This window comes from Pseudophryne corroboree, chromosome 6 (genome assembly GCF_028390025.1).
Source record: "Pseudophryne corroboree isolate aPseCor3 chromosome 6, aPseCor3.hap2, whole genome shotgun sequence".
Classification (NCBI taxonomy): Eukaryota; Metazoa; Chordata; class Amphibia; order Anura; family Myobatrachidae; genus Pseudophryne; species Pseudophryne corroboree.
The window spans coordinates 35368233-35382812 of NC_086449.1; the positions used below are offsets into that span (position 1 = coordinate 35368233).

Below are 14580 nucleotides of genomic sequence, written 5' to 3' on the forward strand. Positions count from 1 at the left end.
ATATGTGAAATATGGATAATTTTACCCATGTGTGTAGGTGCACACATATGCACATGTATACAATATTTGCAGTGGAGGATGAACATCAGAGTATATATATGGGTCAATAAATATGAGGGGTTAAATATGTATATTTTAAATGTAATGTATCTTATAACAACGGTAGCCATTTGAAAACGAAATGTGGAATATATGTATTAAAGTGGTTTATTAAAATCAAAGATGGCCACCGGAACCCAAAATGAGGCTTGGTTTCCTAAGATATATCTTTCAACTATTTCCTGAGATGAAAATGAGGTCTGGTATGGGCTATTAAAATGGCTGCAGCAGTCTATAAAAGGAATGGACTGAAAGTGAGGCTTGGAACGCACGAGTGAGTGCGCATGCGCAAATCGGCGCGGGAATTACAAATTACAGGGCTTATATAAACGGGGCCCACTGAACACAGTCATTCAAACTGAGGAAGCCGCTGAGGTGCTAGAAGGCGGAGAAACGCATTTTCGAGTTGACTGAGTCAGGCTGTATCACCTCCATACATCTTTGATTTGGAATCCAGCTTAGATCCACGGCACAATCGTCAGTGTACCTGCTATTACGGCTAACCACCAGCAGAGGGAGCCGGAGCACTGTGGATGCCTGTGAAAAGATTTCATACTCCAGATAGTCAGCATTTAAATGGAACAAGCACCAGCAGAGGGAGGGGAATCATGGATCAACACAAAGTTTGAAACCAGCTGGAGGTGATATAAATGTTAAACATGCATGACAATATCTAAATATATAAATCAGTGTGTGCACACATTCCTAGGAAAGATCCTACGCAATTTTGGGGACATATGAACACTTAGTGTTTGAAGATCAGCTCATACCATTTTAGTTACTCGATTCAGCCGACATCAGTTGGAAATATCCACATATTAAGTTTTAATTGATTGTTTGATGGTCTAAAGTAGTTATGGTCTGTAGATTGGGGGAATATATGAGCTATGAATTGATCTGATGTTTATTTAATCATGGTTGTTTGATTGAATACTTTTTTGTGCTGCAGCATATGTATGTGAGAATTGAGTAAAAAAAAAAAATCATATGAAATTTTATTATTGATATATTTGTGTGGTCTCCATTGATTGGTGCAGACAGCGCCCCTCTTTATTTGCAAGGGGGTCTCTCCTATGCAAAGTAGTGGGTTTTCTACATACATATCACCTGGAGACTTTTAGATGCTTAAGTTCTAATTTTCTTCAGGGTGGTAGGTAGAATCTTGATATACAGCTCTCAAAGATGCTAATGGTCTTACCCAGTATACCGTTTGGAAAATGTTATTTTTCAGAAATGATATACTGATCTTTATGCTCAGGACCCCCTACTCTAGAGAATCAGGCCTTGTTTTGGAAATCCTTTCAGTCACCTCAAGGTTCTGTCCAACAATTATCTTTGCTTTTGAAACCCATTAAGTTGAGGCTGCTATTGTTATCTAACCCTCTATCATCGCCGGGCCCTAGCGGCTTCACCAGCGAATATTTTAAAATGTTAAAACCCCAAGTTCTCCCCACCCTGGTTGCCTTCTTTAACGCACTTATTGGGGAGTGATCTTTATCTTTACATTTGAACATGGCTCTGATTAAAGTTCTTCAGAATCCAGGTTATGAGCCAGAACTGCCTTCCTCTCATCGCACTGTTTCTCTATTAAACACAGATAATAAATTGCTCAATAACATTCTAGCAGAGAGTTTGCAATGAGTCTTTTCTTCCATCATCCACCCAGATCTGGGTTTGGGTTTGTTTGGGGCATACTGTAAATTACATAACCAATGATTGTAGGCTCTTAGTGTCCATTTTGCAGAAGTTTTCCTGGGGGTGACTCTAATGTTTCATTATTGCTTGTTGCTGAAAAAAGCCTTTCATTTAGTAATTTGGAGTCACCTCTATGAAACTCTGGAGCACTTTGGCTTCAGCTCTTAGTCCGAGAGAGACTAAGCAAAATGAAGATTAATAAATCACCTGATCCTGATGGACTTCACCCGAGGGTTCTTATGGAGCTTAGTTCACAACTAGTATGACCCCTATACTTGATTTTCAATAGTTCAATTAGATCAGGCATGGTACCGAAGGATTGGCGTATAGCTGAGGTAGTGCCATTATTTAAAAAGAGATCCAAAAATCTTCCGGGAAACTACAGACCAGTTAGTTTAACATCTATAGTGGAGAAAATATTGGAAGGAATTCTAAGGGACATCATACAGGAGTATCTACAGTCCACTAGGATTATTAGCAAGAACCAGCATGGGTTTGTGAGGGACAGGTCATGTCAGACTAACTTAATTAGCTTCTACGAGGAAGTGAGCAATAATTTTGATCAAGGAAAAGCAGTGGATGTGGTCTTCCTAGATTTTGCAAAGGCCTTCGATACAGTTCCTCACAGGAGACTGATGATCAAATTAAAGGAGATTGGCCTAGGAAAAACTATTTGCACATGGATAAGCAGCTGGTTGGATAGCAGGGTACAGCGAGTAGTGGTCAACGGGAAGTCCTCAAACGGGTCCACAGTAGTCAGCGGAATACCACAAGGGTCCATACTCGGACCACTACTGTTCAACATGAAAAAAAAGTTTTGTGAATCCCTAGTAAATGGCGCACTGGAAAGCAGCCCACAGGCCGGTTCACCACAGAAAGAACCTCACCGGAAAAGTTCAAATCATTCTACAAGTTTGAATACACGTTTGGGGGACCCAGGATAGTAGGCGCTTAAATAAACAAAAAATTATACTCAACACAACATCCCTGTGATACGTGGATGTATTTGATCTCCAATTTGTAACGTAGGCAATCTGTTTCCTTTTTTCTGGAGTACCGTTCTCCTCTCAAGTTGATGTTAACATGAAAAGGAAACAATATGTATATGTGTAGTAATGTTTCAATCATAAATAACAAACAAGTCTCTCTTGATTTTCTAGCTTTTCACATGGGGAGAGCAATATTTCTCCACATTAGAGGCATACCCCAACTCACTTTCCAAACGATGGATTAAAGCTTATAAAGGTATCTTTTATCCACCACTGTGCCACAAAGCTGTAAATTTGGATGCTGTGACCCTCTTTCCCAGCAAAGTGAGCGTACCTTACTCACAAGAAAGAAAAGTGATAAAAGCGTATCAAGGTTTCTTTAAACACTTCAATAGGTGAATGTAAGGCGTACCCTACTCACGGCAATAAAGACTGTATTCAGACGCATTTGGGTTTCTTTTAATGGTAGACCATGTAGCTTGTTACCATTGGTTACTCCCATGTAAGTATTCCAGAAAGGTCATCAGAGCATGGTAATAGAGTCACAATGGGTCCACAAAAAATATTTTTATAAAAAAAAAACATGCATTTGGGATATAGCAGATAAAACCAATGAAGAAAAAGTTTACAAAGTCTTTTAGATGTATATAGCAGCATGACTTGTAAATAAAAAAAAATATAATAGAAGATCCGAAACAACAAAAAAAAATGTAACTGATAAAACAAGAAAAAACTTCTATTTAAAACAAAGTCAATTCATACCTAAATGGTACAGTAGAAAGTCCACACTCTCAGCTGGTCAACATGTTTCGGCCTTCCATAGGTCTTTATCAAGTCATACTGAGAGAGTGGAAAGACCAGGAATTTATATGTCGTGTGACCAATCAGGAATCATCTCATTATGACATCATCAGTAGGGGACGTTATTTCATAAAATAGAAGCATTATACAAATTACAATTAAACATACAATAATGTGTTTTGTATAATTTTAACAGAGGTGTAAAAAAGAAACTATATTACAATGAGTCATATAAAACTCTTTATTTGAGGAGTCTCCATGGCAACCATATAAGCTTACAAATATCCGACTAGTATTAGTTCTGATCTGTGACACACAGACCACATGGTTTACATTATTTCAGAGGCTATCCAATAGTAACACCAAGCCACAGGCACCTTATTAATAGATCGAAAGAATTAGTTATATTCAAACCAATATATTTAAAGCCGTATCCCGTTACCATGGCAACGCGATCTCCGGACGGAGGTGATGTCACCTTCTGGCAGCCGGCGCAGTACAATGACGCACACGACTAGCCCGCTCGCACAACCTATAAACAGAGTAAAAGTGAAAAACAACATCTGCTCTGTAATGGTGTCCGCATTACGAGCTGTACACCATTTATAATCTGTATATTTGAATACATTTTAGAGATTCGCGCGCCATTGCCATGGCAACGTCGTCTCGGAAGGGGAAATGAGGTGTTACTGGCGTCCACAGCGTATAGTGGAACGCATAGTGAGACACAAAACATTAATCCCGAACTTCCTGTCGAATAACAGGAAGTTCAAGCTCAAATAAATCTGAATAAGTGTTATTTTAACCATTCATTATTAAGACAAATTACACTGTTAAAAAATAATCCAGTGGATAAAATATTAACAGATCTGTGAGAAGAATTTAGATCTCATCATTAGTTCACTATAGGAATGCTGAGCAGCCATCTTGGAAGAGGGCACATACTATTTTGTCACAAAAAAGTATGGCAAAAAAAAGGATTTTCAAATTTAGCACCTATATGAGTGTCAATATATTTTAATATAATAATTTGTTGCCATAGATACTCCTCAATGCCCACATATAACATATAGTATCTTGATAAACATCGGATGGTTGTTTGTTCTTCAATAATGGTTATTCAGATGAGGCAACCTTGATCTAAAAAGCAGAAGATATAACAATCAAGACCGTCATACTTTACAAAGCAGACAGAGCAAAAAGAAAAAAAGAAAAAAACATGAACAAATATATTGAGAAATCTTACAAGAACCATTTTAACTCAAAATTGTTGTTCAAACCCCCTGGAGATAAAGTATGACAATTATAGATTAAGGTCATTTCGGCTTTTGCCAATTGTTTTGAGCTATCTCTATGCCGTATATTGCCCTTAATTGTGAACCTGGAACAATTGTGAACCTATTTGAAGTGGGATAAAAGGGCATGCGTTTCCAGCCCCTTTTTAATATTACGTATATGTTCACTTAGCCTAACTTTTAAAGGCCGTGAAGTTCTGCCAATATATACTTTATCACATGTGCACCTTAATGCATATATAAACATTTTTTACATTACACGTAATAAATTCTTTGATTTTTATTACATATCCATTAATAGTAATTTGTTCAGTTTTACTTCCATCTTGATTTTTTACATTTCTACAGCCTATACAAGATTTGCAGCAGTAAAAGCCGACAGATGTAATAGATGACACAGAGGATGTTGGAGGTAGGGCACCGGACACTAATTTTGATTTCAAATTCGGTGCTCTTCGGTAAATTAGTTTGGGTTTGTTTGGTAACATCGGCCCCATTACTGTATCTTTTTTGAGCAATGGCCAGTGTTTTATGAAAATTTTCTCAACAGCCTTATGTTCTTTTTGTATAGTTTGTAACAAATGATAAGTTGCAATCGTTTTTTTTCTTTTTCTTTAAAAACCGTTTTGTTTTTTTTCACAAATAGCTCTTTACGTTCTAAAGTTTTTGTTGCCTCAATGGCTTGATCAACCTTCCTTTTATTATAGCTGCAGGCTTTAAACTAAGAGCCCATACATTGTGCCTGATCTGAAAAGATCTCATCATTTGTACAAATTCTCCTAAGTCTTTTTAACTGACCATTGGGTATGGAGCCTATCCAATTCTCATGGTGGCAACTATTTGCTAACAGGTAAGGGCCTGAATCTGTGGGTTTGGTATAAATTTTTGAACATATTTTGCCATCTTCTATATAGGCGGTTACGTCCTAGAAATTAATACTTTGTTCTTGGATGTCAAATGTCAATACAATATTTTTGTCGTTGCAATTTAATTTTGTACAAAATTGTGTGAGACTATTTCTGTCTCCACCCCAGACAACAAATATATCGTCTATGTACCGTGTGTAGGACACCAGGTGCGCCCCAAGACCGCAACCCGACCATACCGCATCTTCCTCCCATGCGCCCATGTATAGGTTGGCGTAACTCGGAGCGAACCTGGTGCCCATCGCCGTACCCGTTTTCTGTAAATAAAAATCCTCTTTAAAAAGAAAAAAATTATTCAAAAGAATAAAGTCAATCCCTTCCAACAATTTTTTTTTGGAGATTAGCCGACAAAGGGGACAATTCCAGTGCACTACGAGTGGCCTCTATACCATCCTTATGATTAAGGATGGTATAGAGGGCACTAACGTCCGCTGTAACCAAGAGGTAATTATCCTCCCATTTTATAGTTTTAACAGTTGTAAAAAACTTGTGGTGTCCTTTAAATGTGATCTATTTAGTCCGACCAGAGGCTGTAAATAATGATCTATGTAATTGGACAAATTTGCAGTAATCGACTTGACCCCCAATATAATAGGTCTTCCAGGGCACTTGTCTAAATTCTTGTGCATTTTGGGCAGAATATCAATGACAGGAACTACAGGGTCATTATTGATAATGAATTTTGCTTCCTTATCTGTAATTGTCCCCTTTGCTACGGCTTTATCTACATCTGAATTAATTTTTGTTGTGTAGTTTTTGATGGATCTCCCCGTAGTTTTTTATATGTCCCTGGGTTTTCTAATTGTCTGTAAATTTCAGCCTCATAGTCTTTGGTGTCCATCAACACTATACCCCCCCCCCCTTTGTCGGCTGGTTTTATTATCAGCTCCTTGTTTTCTTTTAAGTCTTTTAAAGCCTTTTTTTCCTCATTGGTCAAATTCTCGCCTCTTTTGTCAATTTTGATATTGTTAATATCTTCTAATACCATTGAACTAAAAGTCTCAATAAATGGACCTTTCACATGCTGGGGAAAGAATAAAGACTTAGGGCGAAAGGGAGTGAGAGACTGTGTCTCTACTTCACCTTGCTCCATCCTTTCCTGTGTGGAAAATATTTTTTTTATTGTAAGTTAACGTACAAATTCTGGACATCAATATATGTATCAAAGGGATTAAAATGGTTTGTCGGGGCATACTTCAAACCTTTTTGAAGCAGAGTATTTTCCTCCAAAGAAAGTGCATGTTTACTCAGATTAAATTTTTTATCTGTGGTGGATTTACATGACACAAATCTTCTGATATAGAGTTATGTCCTACTTCCCTTGGTTTATGTTTCTTTTTATTTTTACTATTTCTAGTCCTTTTTCATTGATTTTTTTTATTTTTTACCCCCCTTTTTCTTCTCGGACGATTGGGTCAACTTATCTGTATAGTCTTCTCCTCCTGTCTCTCTCTAAAAAAGGAGACTGATAGTCTTCATTTGAATCAAAAATCATATTGTTGATCCTCTCTTAATGGGGCATAACGATTCTGAGTAAACGATAATGGATCCTGTTCCCTATTTGAGAATAATCTATTATTTCTGTTTATTTTTTTAGTGGTTGGTATCCTCCATTCTGGAGTCTCGGGCTGGTCCCACTTTTTTTCCCAAATGGTGCCTATTATTCCTATACCTCATATCCTTTAAAGGTATGAAGGTTCTCCGTTCTCTATTTCTATTTAGGAAGGGCTTGGAGATTTCTGTCCTGTTCACATCTTTATTATCTTTTTTAGATTTTTTTTTATAATTATTGGACCCCACCTCAATATCAAAGGGATAAATTTCTTTACTTCCCTGATGTTCCTTTTTAGATCTAATCAGGTCATCTTTATCCCTATGATATTTTTAAATTTTTTTTGAATAAGTAACTTTTCAGCTTTTTTCAATCTGTTTTCTATTTCTCCTTCCAATTCTCTATAATTGTCTAGATCAGAGTAGGGTTGTGTCAATGATTTGAGTACCTGAATTTCATAATCTAGACACTTTAACTCCCTTTTTCTTTCCTGTACGATTAAATTCATGAGGAATAAGGAACAATTTTTTAAGATTTTATCCCATTGTTTCCTAAAATTGTCACTTGAGGTTAAAAAAGTTGACTGTTTATTGATTTGTAAACCTCTAGGTATTAGATTTTGGGACAAGTATTTCTCTATGGTAACCACTTCCCACCATATCTGGCTTTCTTTTGAAAGCGTGTTTTCTAATTTTCTCATGGTACCCTCTAAATCTTCATCCATTAATTCAATAGAATCCTGGCCCTGATCAAAAGCTTTTTCAAGATATTTTGTCCTTTGTTATCTACAGGAAAACATGATTAAACAAGCATCAAGGCTGCCATTACCTAGGATTCACACAGGTGAGCAATAAATCTAACAAGAAAAAAAGTTTTGTGAATCCCTAGTAAATGGCGCACTGGAAAGCAGCCCACAGGCCGGTTCACCACAGAAAGAACCTCACCGGAAAAGTTCAAATCATTCTACAAGTTTCAATACACGTTTGTGGGACCCAGGATAGTAGGCGCTTAAATAAACAAAAAATTATACTCAACACAACATCCCTGTGATACGTGGATGTATTTGATCTCCAATTTGTAACGTAGGCAATCTCTTTCCTTTTTTCTGGAGTACCGTTTTCCTCTCAAGTTGATGTTAACATGAAAAGGAAACAATATGTATATGTGTAGTAATGTTTCAATCATAAATAACAAACAAGTCTCTCTTGATTTTCTAGCTTTTCACACGGGGAGAGCAATATTTCTCCACATTAGAGGCATACCCCAATTCACTTTCCAAACGATAGATTAAAGCTTATAAAGGTATCTTTTATCCACCACTGTGCCACAAAGCTGTAAATTTGGATGATGAGACCCTCTTTCCCAATCTATAATTGTCATACTTTATCTCCAGGGGGTTTGAACAACGATTTTGAGTTTAAATGGTTCTCGTAAGATTTCTCGATATATTTGTTCATGTTTTTTCGTTTTTTCTTGTTGCTCTGTCTGCTTTGTAAAGTATGACGGTCTTGATTGTTATTTCTTCAGCTTTTTAGATCAAGGTTGCCTCATTTTTTTTGCCTTTCTTTCTTGTGACAAAATAGTATGTGCCCTCTTCCAAGATGGCTGCTTAGCATTCCTATAGTGAACTAATGATGAGATTTAAATTCTTCTCACCGATCTGTTAATATTTTATCCACTGGATTATTTTTTTACAGTGTAATTCGTCTTAATAATGAATGGTTAAAATAACACTTATTCAGATTTATTTGAGCTTGAACTTCCTCTTATTCGACAGGAAGTTCGGGATTAATGTTTTGCGTCTCACTATGCGTTCCACTATACGCTGTGGATGCCAGTAACACCTCATTTCCCCTTCCGAGACATGGCAATGGCGCACGATCTCTAAAATGTATTCAAATATACAGATTATAAATGGTGTACAGCTCGTAATGCGGACACCATTACAGAGCAGATGTTGTTTTTCACTTTTACTCTGTTTATAGGTTGTGCGAGCGGGCTAGTCGTGTGCGTCATTGTACTGCGCTGGCTGCCAGAAGGTGACATCACCTCCGTCCGGAGACCGCGTTGCCATGGTAACGGCATGCGGCTTTAAATATATTGGTTTGAATATAACTAATTCTTTCGATCCATTAATAAGGTGCCTGTGGCTTGGTGTTACTATTGGATAGCCTCTGAAATAATGTAAACCATGTGGTCTGTGTGTCACAGATCAGAACTAATACTAGTCGGATATTTGTAAGCTTATATGGTTGCCATGGAGACTCCTCAAATAAAGAGTTTTATATGACTCATTGTAATATAGTTTCTTTTTTACACCTCTGTTAAAATTATACAAAACACATTATTGTATGTTTAATTGTAATTTGTATAATGCTTCTATTTTATGAAATAACGTCCCCTACTGATGATGTCATAATGAGATGATTGCTGATTGGTCACAACACATATAAATTCCTGGTCTTTCCACTCTCTCAGTATGTCTTGATAAAGGCCTATGGAAGGCCGAAACATGTTGACCAGCTGAGAGTGTGGACTTTCTACTGTACCATTTAGGTACGAATTGACTTTGTTTTAAATAGAAGTTTTTTCTTGTTTTATAATTTACATTTTTTTTTTGTTGTTCCAGATCTTCTATTATATATTTTATGGGGATTTACAAGTCATGCTGCTATAAACATCTAAAAGACTTTGTAAACTTTTTCTTCATTGGTTTTATCTGCTATATCCCAAATGCATGTTTTTTTTTAATAAAGATATTTTTTGTGGACCTATTGTGACTCTAATACCATGCTCTGATGACCTTTCTGGAATACTTACATGGGAGTAACCAATGGTAACAAGCTACATGGTCTACCATTAAAAGAAACCCAGATGCGTCTGAATACAGTCTTTATTGCCGTGAGTAGGGTACGCCTTACATTCACCTATTGAAGTGTTTAAAGAAACCTTGATACGCTTTTATCACTTTTCTTTCTTGTGAGTAAGGTACGCTCACTTTGCTGGGAAAGAGGGTCACATCATCCAAATTTACAGCTTTGTGGCACAGTGGTGGATAAAAGATACCTTTATAAGCTTTAATCTATCGTTTGGAAAGTGAGTTGGGGTACGCCTCTAATGTGGAGAAATATTGCTCTCCCCATGTGAAAAGCTAGAAAATCAAGAGAGACTTGTTTGTTATTTATGAATGAAACATTACTACACATATACATATTGTTTCCTTTTCATGTTAACATCAACTTGAGAGGAGAACAGTACTCCAGAAAAAAGGAAAGAGATTGCCTACGTTACAAATTGGAGATCAAATACACCCACGTATCACAGGGATGTTGTGTTGAGTATAATTTTTTGTTTATTTAAGCGCCTACTATCCAGGGTCCCACAAACGTGTATTCACTACTGTTCAACATATTTATCAATGACCTAGAAATAGGTCTGGAAAGCACAGTGTCAATCTTTACAGATGATATTAAACTGTGTAAGGTAATTATTTCAGAATTGGATGTGGAGTCTTTGCAGAATGATCTATCTAAACTTGAACTCTGGGCATCTAAATGGAAAATGAGGTTCAATACAGACAAATGCAAGGTTATGCATTTTGGTACTAAAAACAAACTCGCATCCTACATATTAAATGGGGAACACCTAGGGGAAACAGAGTTAGAAAAAGATTTGGGGGTATTCATTGATAATAGGCTTAATAACCATACACAATGTCAAAACGCAGTAAAGAAGGCAAGTAAGGTGCTAGCATGCATAAAAAGGGGAATTGAGACAAGGGACTCGGATGTAATCATGCCGCTGTATAAGGCATTGGTACGTCCGCACCTGGAATATTGTGTTCAGTTTTGGGCACCATTGTATAAAAAAGACATCAGGGAACTCGAAAGTGTTCAAAGGTGAGCTACTAAATTGATTAAAGGCCTAGAAGAACTGGACTATAAGGAAAGTCTCACTAGGCTGAATATGTATACACTAGAAAAGAGGCGCCTAAGAGGAGATATTATTAATATCTTCAAATATGTAAAGGGACATCACAAAGAGTTATCAGAGGAATTATTTATTAAAAGAACACAGTTTAGGACACGTGGGCACTCGCTGCGACTGGAGGAAAGTTCCGAATGCAATGGAGGAAAGGGTTCTTCACTGTTAGGGCAATCAGGATGTGGAATTCCCTGCCAGGTAAGGTGGTAATGGCGGACTCTGTAATTGGATTTAAAAAAGGAATGGATAAATTTCTGAATGAAAAAGCTATCCAAGGTTATAATACTTAAAATATCAACGTGGATAATCCGGGGGTAACATGAGTTATAGTAGCTAACTAGTCATAAAACATTATTTAGCAATTATGTAGAATAATCACAACTTAAAAAAGGTTGAACACGATGGGCAATTTGCCTCTATTCAACCTCAAATACTATGTAATATATTGTTATCATTGGTATACGTCACTCTGACCCTGCCTCCTCAGTCTTTACCAATGGTTATCTTTCCTCTCCAGGGCCGGTGCAAGGTCTTTCTGCACCATAGGCAAAGTTTCAGCCTAGCGCCCCCTAATCTGCAACCTCCCCCCAACCCCCCCCCCCCAACCCCCACACACACACACACACACACACACACACACACACACACACACACACACACACACACACACACCTACCTACCTCCCGGAGGTACCATTATACATAGACAGTGATATACATCTGGTGGGGACATTTAATTGTATGTGTATACACATACATATATATATATTTTTATGTTTCTGTGTACACACACACACACACACTCCCCCCCCCACCCTCTGTGGTCCCTCAGAAACCCCCATAGGTTACTTACCTTATGTTGTTTTTCCCTCATCATTGGCAGGGTTCCTCTTACAGTCAGCAGCAGCATTACAGTGATTCTGCTGGTGCAGACCTGTAGTCAGGTTCTGCTTGCTGCTGGTGAGCCGGGATCCTGGGGCCTGTAAGAGGTGCATCAGGGCTATGAGGAGCAACTGTGGGGGCGCCCCTCAGGAGCCATGGTTACATCTGCCTCCTATGTTCCTTCACATGAGTTGATGATACGCGTGTCGGCACAGAGGAAGCGCTGAGGCACTATGCAGCACAGCCTGATAGCGGTAGCTGCACCTGATTAGACCTGCAGCCGCTGCCAGTGCAGTGTAAAAGGAGGATGTCTCGTACAGAGACATCCTTCAATTTATTGCTTGATGAATTTAATGGTACCCTCCAAGGGCCGGCGCCCCTAGGCAGCTGCCTAAAGCTGCCTAATGGAAGAGCCGGCCCTGTTCCTCTCCCTTCCCCATTTGTAGAGGTACAAGACAGGGGGCCCATTGTCCCATCGCTATTTGCAATGGCTCTGGAACCTCTGGCTGTTACCCTGCGTAATAGTGTCACTTTTGCGGATGACATGATGCTATTCACCTCTCACCCTGTCATCTCCATTCCGGTTATTTTAGAGATCATTTACTGTTTTAGCACTTTTGCAGGTTATAAAATTAATATTCAGAAATGTGAACTATTTGCAATATCCTCTAGTGACCAGAGCCGGATTAACAATGGGGCGGATGGAGCTGCAGCTCCAGGTTCCCCCTTGAAAATAGGCCCACAGGATCCCGTGCAATTTAGCCAGCCAGTGATGACAGGAGAAATTGTCTTCTCCTGTCATCACTTATGAACAGTTACAGCATACACCTCCGTCCCAGCTGAGGCTCCGCCTACTCCAGGCTGCAGCTGCCCGCAGTGTGCACCTCCGCTCCCATCCCCTCCTATTACCTGAAGCTCAGACTCGAGTCAGACCCCAGCCCCCTGGGCAGCCTGCAGCTATGCTCCATCAGATTCTGTTCCCATGCAATCCAAGGCTGTTCCCGGAGCTCCGCCCACATGTCCAATTAGCCCCGCCCCCTGGGCGGCCTGCAGCTATGCTCCATCAGATTCTGTTCCCATGCAATCCAAAGCTCTGTACCCGAAACTCCGCCCACAGGTCCGATTAGCCTCACCCCCTGGTCAGTCAGCAGCTTTGTCCATATTGGGTGATATCTGAATTCCTGCAAATTCAGCTGCTGTTAGTCCTGTCCTTCCAGTCCTGTGGCACTTACTCAAAGGGGGCCTCTGTGGCTTAAAGTGTGTGTAAATATATATATATATATATATATATATACAGTGCAGTTCGCCTGGGGGTGGAACCGTCAGCCACTGCAATGTCTGTTTTGCCGGGCCTGCACGAGAAGTGAAGATCCACACAGCATCTCCATGCACTCCTGATGCCCAAGAGGACCCATGAAGCAGGGGAAGTAAGGAGCGATCAGCCGGACAGCAGGTACTCTACTTAAATAGACAGACATCAGCCGCACTCACAGGAGTAAAGGTCCATACACACTAGACAACGTCGCTCTATAAACTACATTGTCTAGTGTTTCCCCTCCCGGGCTGCGCGGTCGGCGGCCGCCCGTACACACTGAGCGATATGACCGTTCATATCGCTCAGTGACATCACGCAGCTCCACTGCTGACAGCGACGATCGTAGCCGACCCGCAGGGCAGCGCATCGATCGTCGCTGGCGCCATATACAGTTGCCGAGAAAATGAGCGACGTTGCTCAGGTAGGGGGAGAATGAGCTACGTCGCTCATTTTCTCGGCAAGTGTGTATGGGTCTTTAGTGAAAGCAGTGTAGTTACTACTGCACTTGGATTGAGCAGCAAGCTCTCCTGCCTAATCTCATTCTGTTGCTCTCTCTCACCAGTCTCTCACTATGGATGTCTCTTTCCCCATGCCTGTCTCTCCCGCTCCTTATGGCCCCATCTCTGCCCATGCCATCTCCCTCCCCCATAACTCTCTCTCCCCATACCCCCATCTCTCTGTCTCCCATGCCCCTCTCTCTCTCTTTCCCCCATGCTTCTTTCCCTCATGCCCTCTCTCTCCCCTATGCCTCTCTCTGTCTCTCCCCAGTGCACCCCCTCTCTCTTTCCTCCATGCAGCTCTTTCCCTCACCACTGTCTCTCCACGCCCATACTCTCTCTCCATCTATGCCTCTCTTTCTCCCACTCTGATAGATATATATATATATATATATATATATATACTGAGGGGAATGAACGGCAGCACTCGGGAGGCAGGTAAGTGGTGAAGCAAAAAGGTGCTTTATCTACGTTTCGGGGTACGTAGCCCTGTCATGTGTCCTGATGACGGGGCTACGTACCCCAAAACATAGATAAAGCACCTTT

General features: G+C 39.7%; 1 pseudogene; it reads left to right on the top strand.

The window, feature by feature from the left end:
* The first annotated feature begins 8154 nt into the window (after nt 1–8154).
* Nucleotides 8155–14580, top strand: part of LOC134934203 (vomeronasal type-2 receptor 1-like) — a 77725-nt pseudogene continuing 71299 nt past the window's right edge.